Raw genomic sequence first — 6,000 nt, forward strand, 5'->3', positions numbered from 1 at the left:
TGGAGCCTTTGGAATTTCCTATTCCTCTGAGGGGAATTGATGATACGCCATTGGCTGAGAATAAGCCTCAGTATTGGACGCAAATGACCATGTGCATGACTCCCGTACATCAGGAGGTGATTCGCTTTCTAGTTTTGCATAATTTGCATGATGTTGTCGTTTTGGGTCTGCCATGGCTGCAGGCTCATAATCCAGTTTTAGATTGGAAAGCTATGTCTGTGTCAAGTTGGGGTTGTCAGGGAATTCATGGCGATACTCCGTTGGTGTCTATTGCTTCTTCCACTCCTTCTGAGGTCCCTGAGTTTTTGTCTGACTACCAGGATGTATTTGATGAGCCCAGGTCCAGTGCCCTGCCCCCTCATAGGGATTGTGACTGTGCTATAAATTTAATTCCTGGTAGTAAATTCCCTAAGGGACGACTTTTTAATTTGTCTATACCAGAGCATGCCGCGATGCGGAGTTATATAAAGGAGTCTTTGGAGAAGGGACATATTCGCCCATCCTCTTCCCCTCTTGGTGCAGGATTCTTTTTTGTGGCCAAGAAGGACGGTTCTTTGAGACCGTGTATAGATTATCGCCTTCTGAATAAAATCACAGTCAAATTTCAGTATCCTTTGCCACTATTGTCTGATTTGTTTGCTCGGATTAAGGGTGCCAGTTGGTTCACCAAGATAGATCTCCGTGGTGCGTATAATCTTGTGCGCATTAAGCAGGGAGATGAATGGAAAACAGCATTTAATACGCCCGAAGGCCATTTTGAGTACTTGGTGATGCCTTTTGGACTCTCTAATGCTCCTTCTGTGTTTCAGTCCTTCATGCATGACATTTTCCGAGAATATCTGGATAAATTTATGATTGTTTATCTGGATGACATTTTGGTTTTTTCTGATGATTGGGAGTCCCATGTGAAGCAGGTCAGGATGGTGTTTCAGGTCCTGCGTGCTAATGCTTTATTTGTGAAGGGCTCAAAATGCCTCTTCGGAGTACAGAAGGTCTCCTTTTTGGGTTTTATTTTTTCTCCTTCTACTGTGGAGATGGACCCAGTCAAGGTCCAGGCTATTCATGACTGGACTCAGCCCACGTCTGTTAAGAGTCTTCAGAAGATCTTGGGTTTTGCTAATTTTTACCGTCGTTTCATCGCTAATTTTTCTGGTGTGGTTAAACCTTTGACGGATTTGAGCAAGAAGGGCTCTGATGTGACTAATTGGTCTCCTGCGGCCGTGGAGGCCTTTCGGGAGCTTAAGCACCGGTTTTCTTCAGCTCCAGTCTTATGTCAGCCAGATGTCTCTCTCCCCTTCCAGGTCGAGGTTGATGCTTCCGAGATTGGAGCAGGGGCTGTTTTGTCGCAGAGAAGCTCTGAGGGCTCTGTGATGAAGCCTTGTGCTTTCTTTTCAAGAAAGTTTTCGCCTGCCGAGCGAAATTATGATGTTGGTAATCGGGAGTTGTTGGCTATGAAGTGGGCATTTGAGGAGTGGCGACATTGGCTCGAAGGAGCTAAACATCGTGTGGTGGTCCTGACTGATCACAAAAATCTGATTTACCTCGAGTCTGCCAAGCGCCTGAATCCTAGACAGGCTCGTTGGTCGTTGTTTTTCTCCCGTTTCAACTTCGTGGTCTCATACCTGCCTGGTTCGAAGAACGTGAAAGCTGATGCACTTTCTAGGAGTTTTGTGCCTGACTCTCCGGGAGTTTCTGAGCCGGCTGGTATTCTCAGAGAGGGAGTGATTTTGTCTGCCATTTCTCCAGATTTGCGACGAGTGCTGCAGAAATTTCAGGCGGATAGACCTGACCGTTGTCCACCAGAGAGACTGTTTGTCCTGGATAGATGGACCAGCAGAGTTATTTCCGAGGTTCATTCTTCGGTGTTGGTGGGTCATCCTGGGATTTTTGGTACCAGAGATTTGGTGGCTATGTCCTTCTGGTGGCCTTCCTTGTCGCGGGATGTGCGTTCCTTTGTGCAGTCTTGTGGGATTTGTGCCCGGGCTAAGCCTTGCTGTTCTCGTGCCAGCGGTTTGCTTTTTGCCTTTGCCTGTCCCGAAAAGGCCTTGGACGCACATTTCAAATGGATTTTATTTCGGATCTGCCAGTATCTCAGAAAATGTCTGTCATCTGGGTGGTGTGTGATCGTTTTTCCAAGATGGTCCATTTGGTGCCCTTGCCTAAGCTGCCTTCCTCCTCCGATTTGGTTCCTCTATTTTTTCAGAATGTGGTTCGCTTGCACGGCATTCCTGAAAATATTGTGTCTGATAGAGGATCCCAGTTTGTGTCCAGGTTTTGGCGAACTTTTTGTGCTAAGATGGGCATTGATTTGTCTTTTTCGTCGGCCTTCCATCCTCAGACTAATGGCCAAACCGAGCGAACTAATCAGACGTTGGAGACTTATTTGAGATGTTTTGTTTCTGCTGATCAGGATGATTGGGTGACTTTTTTGCCATTGGCCGAGTTTGCTCTTAATAATCGGGCTAGTTCTGCTACCTTGGTTTCGCCTTTTTTCTGCAATTCTGGTTTCCATCCTCGTTTTTCCTCGGGTCAGGTTGAGTCTTCTGACTGTCCTGGGGTGGATTCTGTGGTGGATAGGTTGCAGCAGATTTGGAGCCATGTGGTGGACAATCTGAAATTGTCACAGGAGAGGGCTCAGCGCTTTGCCAACCGCCGCCGCGGTGTGGGTCCCTGACTTCGTGTTGGGGATTTGGTGTGGCTGTCTTCTCGGTATGTTCCTATGAAGGTTTCATCTCCTAAGTTTAAGCCTCGCTTCATCGGTCCTTATAAGATCTTGGAAATCCTTAACCCGGTGTCTTTTCGTTTGGATCTCCCGGCATCGTTTGCCATCCATAATATGTTCCATAGGTCTTTGTTGCGGAGGTATGTGGTACCTGTGGTTCCTTCTGTTGAGCCTCCTGCTCCGGTGCTGGTCGAGGGCGAATTGGAGTACGTGGTGGAGAAGATTTTGGATTCTCGTATCTCTAGACGGAGACTTCAGTATCTGGTTAAGTGGAAGGGCTATGGTCAGGAGGATAATTCCTGGGTTGTCGCCTCTGATGTTCATGCGGCCGATTTGGTTCGTGCCTTCCACGCAGCTCGTCCTGATCGCCCTGGGGGTCTTGATGAGGGTTCGGTGACCCCTCCCCAAGGGGGGGGTACTGTTGTGAACTCTATTTTTGGGCTCCCTCTAGTGGTCACAAGCGGTACTGTGTAGTGTTGTCTTTCTGCAGGTTGGCTTCATCACCTGGTTCGTTATCCTTGGTTGGTTTCCTATTTAACTCACCTGGATACTCAGTTCCTTGCTGTTGTGGATTCTGTTTTTGGGCTCCCTCTGGTGGTTACAACTGGTACTGGGTGACTTTGATGGGTTGCGGTCTCTGGTTTCCACCTGTCCATCAGAGGCTGGGTGTTTCCTATTTAGCCTGGCTTTCCTGTCATTCCCTTGCCGGCTATCAATGTATCAGTGTGTCTCTGTTACCTTTGCTACCTGCTTCTAAAGCCTTCAAGACAAGCTAAGTCTGGAATTCCCTGTTTCATGTTTGCTTTCATGTTTTTAGTCCAGCTTGCAGATATGTAATTCTCTGCTGCTGGTTGCTCTAGTGGGCTGAAATTACCACTCATGTGCCATGAGTTGGCACATGAGTTCAAGTAATTTCAGGATGGTATTTTGAAGGGTTTTAAGCTGACCGCGCAGTTCACCTTTTGTATCCTCGGCTATCTAGCTTTAGCGGGCCTCATTTTTGCTGAATCTGTTTTCATTGCTACGTTTGTGCCTTCCTCTCATTTCACCGTCATTATATGTGGGGGGCTGCTATTTCTGTGGGAATATTTCTCTGGAGGCAAGAGAGGTCTGTTATTCTTCTGATAGGGGAAGCTAGATCTCCGGCTGGCGCGAGGCGTCTAGAGTCCCCCCAGGAACGCTCCCCGGCTACTGTTAGTTGAGTGTTGAGGTTCAGGATCGCGGTCAGCTCAGGTTCCATCACCCTAGAGCTCGTCCTGTTTTTGCCCATGTTCTGTTGCTAATTTCCCTGCCATTGGGAACATGACATTATAGCCGGCCCACAAAGTGTTAATTGTTTGGGCTGAAGCAGGAGAAAAAAGAAGTGTTGAGGGGAAATTTTTTTTTTTTCCCCTCAGAGTTTTGCTGCCTAGCCCTTAATTGCTGTCTAGCTGCTTCTTACCTCCTCTTAACCCTTGAATGGCTCTGACCTTAGCTGTTTAAACATGGATGTCCAGAGTTTGGCTTCCAGCCTAAATAATCTCGCTGCTAAAGTTCAAAACATACAGGATTTTGTTGTTCACACTTCTATGTCTGAACCTAGAATTCCTATTCCAGAGTTTTTTTCTGGAGATAGATCTACCTTCCTGAATTTCAGGAACAATTGCAAATTGTTTCTTTCTTTGAAATCTCGCTCCTCTGGAGACCCTGCTCAGCAGGTCAGGATTGTGATATCTTTCCTGCGGGGCGACCCTCAGAATTGGGCATTTGCATTGGCACCAGGGGATACTGCATTGCTCAGTGTGGATGCGTTTTTTCTGGCACTGGGATTGCTCTATGAGGAACCTAAGCTGGAGATTCAGGCTGAAAAGGCTTTATTAGCCCTCTCTCAGGGGCATGATGAAGCGGAGGTTTATTGTCAAAAATTTCGGAAATGGTCGGTGCTTATTCAGTGGAATGAGTGCGCCCTGGCTGCAAACTTCAGAGATGGTCTTTCTGAGGCCATTAAGGATATTATGGTGGGGTTTATTATGGTGGGGTTCCCTGCGCCTACAGGTCTGAATGAGTCTATGACTATGGCCATTCAGATTGATCGGCGTTTACGGGAGCGCAAACCTGTGCACCAGTTGGCGGTGTCTTCTGAACCGGCACCTGAGACTATGCAATGTGATAGAATTCAGTCCAGAAGTGAACGGCAAAATTATAGGCGGAAAAATGGATTGTGTTTTTATTGTGGTGATTCAGCTCATGTTATATCAGCATGCTCTAAACGCACAAAAAAGGTTGATAAATCTTTTGCTATTAGTACTCTGCAGTCTAAGTTCATTTTGTCTGTAACTCTGATCTGTTCACTGTCATCCATTTCCGTTGATGCCTATGTGGATTCGGGCGCTGCCCTGAGTCTTATGGATTGGTCATTTGCCAAACGCTGCGGTTTTAGTCTGGAGCCTCTGGAAGTTCCTATTCCTTTGAAGGGAATTGACTCTACACCATTGGCTATGAATAAACCGCAGTACTGGACACAAGTGACCATGCGCATGACTCCCGTTCATCAGGAGGTGATTCGCTTCCTTGTACTTTATAATTTACATGATGTACTTGTGCTTGGTCTGCCATGGTTACAAACTCATAATCCAGTCCTGGATTGGAAAACAATGTCTGTGTTAAGCTGGGGATGTCAGGGGGTTCATGATGATGCACCTCTGATTTCAATTGCTTCATCTACTCCTTCTGAGGTCCCTGCGTTTTTGTCTGACTATCGGGATGTTTTTGAGGAGCCTAAGCTCAATTCGCTCCCTCCTCATAGGGATTGTGACTGTGCTATAGAGTTGATTCCTGGCAGTAAGTTCCCTAAGGGTCGTTTATTTAATCTGTCAGTACCAGAGCATACTGCTATGCGGAATTACATTAAGGAGTCCTTGGAAAAGGGACATATTCGTCCATCTTCGTCCCCTCTGGGAGCAGGTTTTTTTTTCGTGGCTAAAAAAGATGGTTCCCTGAGGCCTTGTATAGATTATCGCCTTCTGAATAAGATTACAGTCAAGTATCAATATCCATTGCCATTATTGACTGATTTGTTTGCTCGCATTAAGGGGGCTAGGTGGTTCACTAAGATAGATCTTCGCGGTGTGTATAATCTTGTACGGATAAAGCAGGGTGATGAGTGGAAAACCGCATTTAATACGCCTGAGGGCCATTTTGAGTATTTGGTAATGCCTTTTGGACTTTCTAATGCTCCTTCAGTCTTTCAGTCCTTTATGCACAATATTTTCCGTGAATATCTGGATAAGTTTATGATT

The sequence above is a fragment of the Ranitomeya variabilis genome, chromosome 3, assembly GCF_051348905.1.
Source record: "Ranitomeya variabilis isolate aRanVar5 chromosome 3, aRanVar5.hap1, whole genome shotgun sequence".
NCBI classification, from domain to species: domain Eukaryota; kingdom Metazoa; phylum Chordata; class Amphibia; order Anura; family Dendrobatidae; genus Ranitomeya; species Ranitomeya variabilis.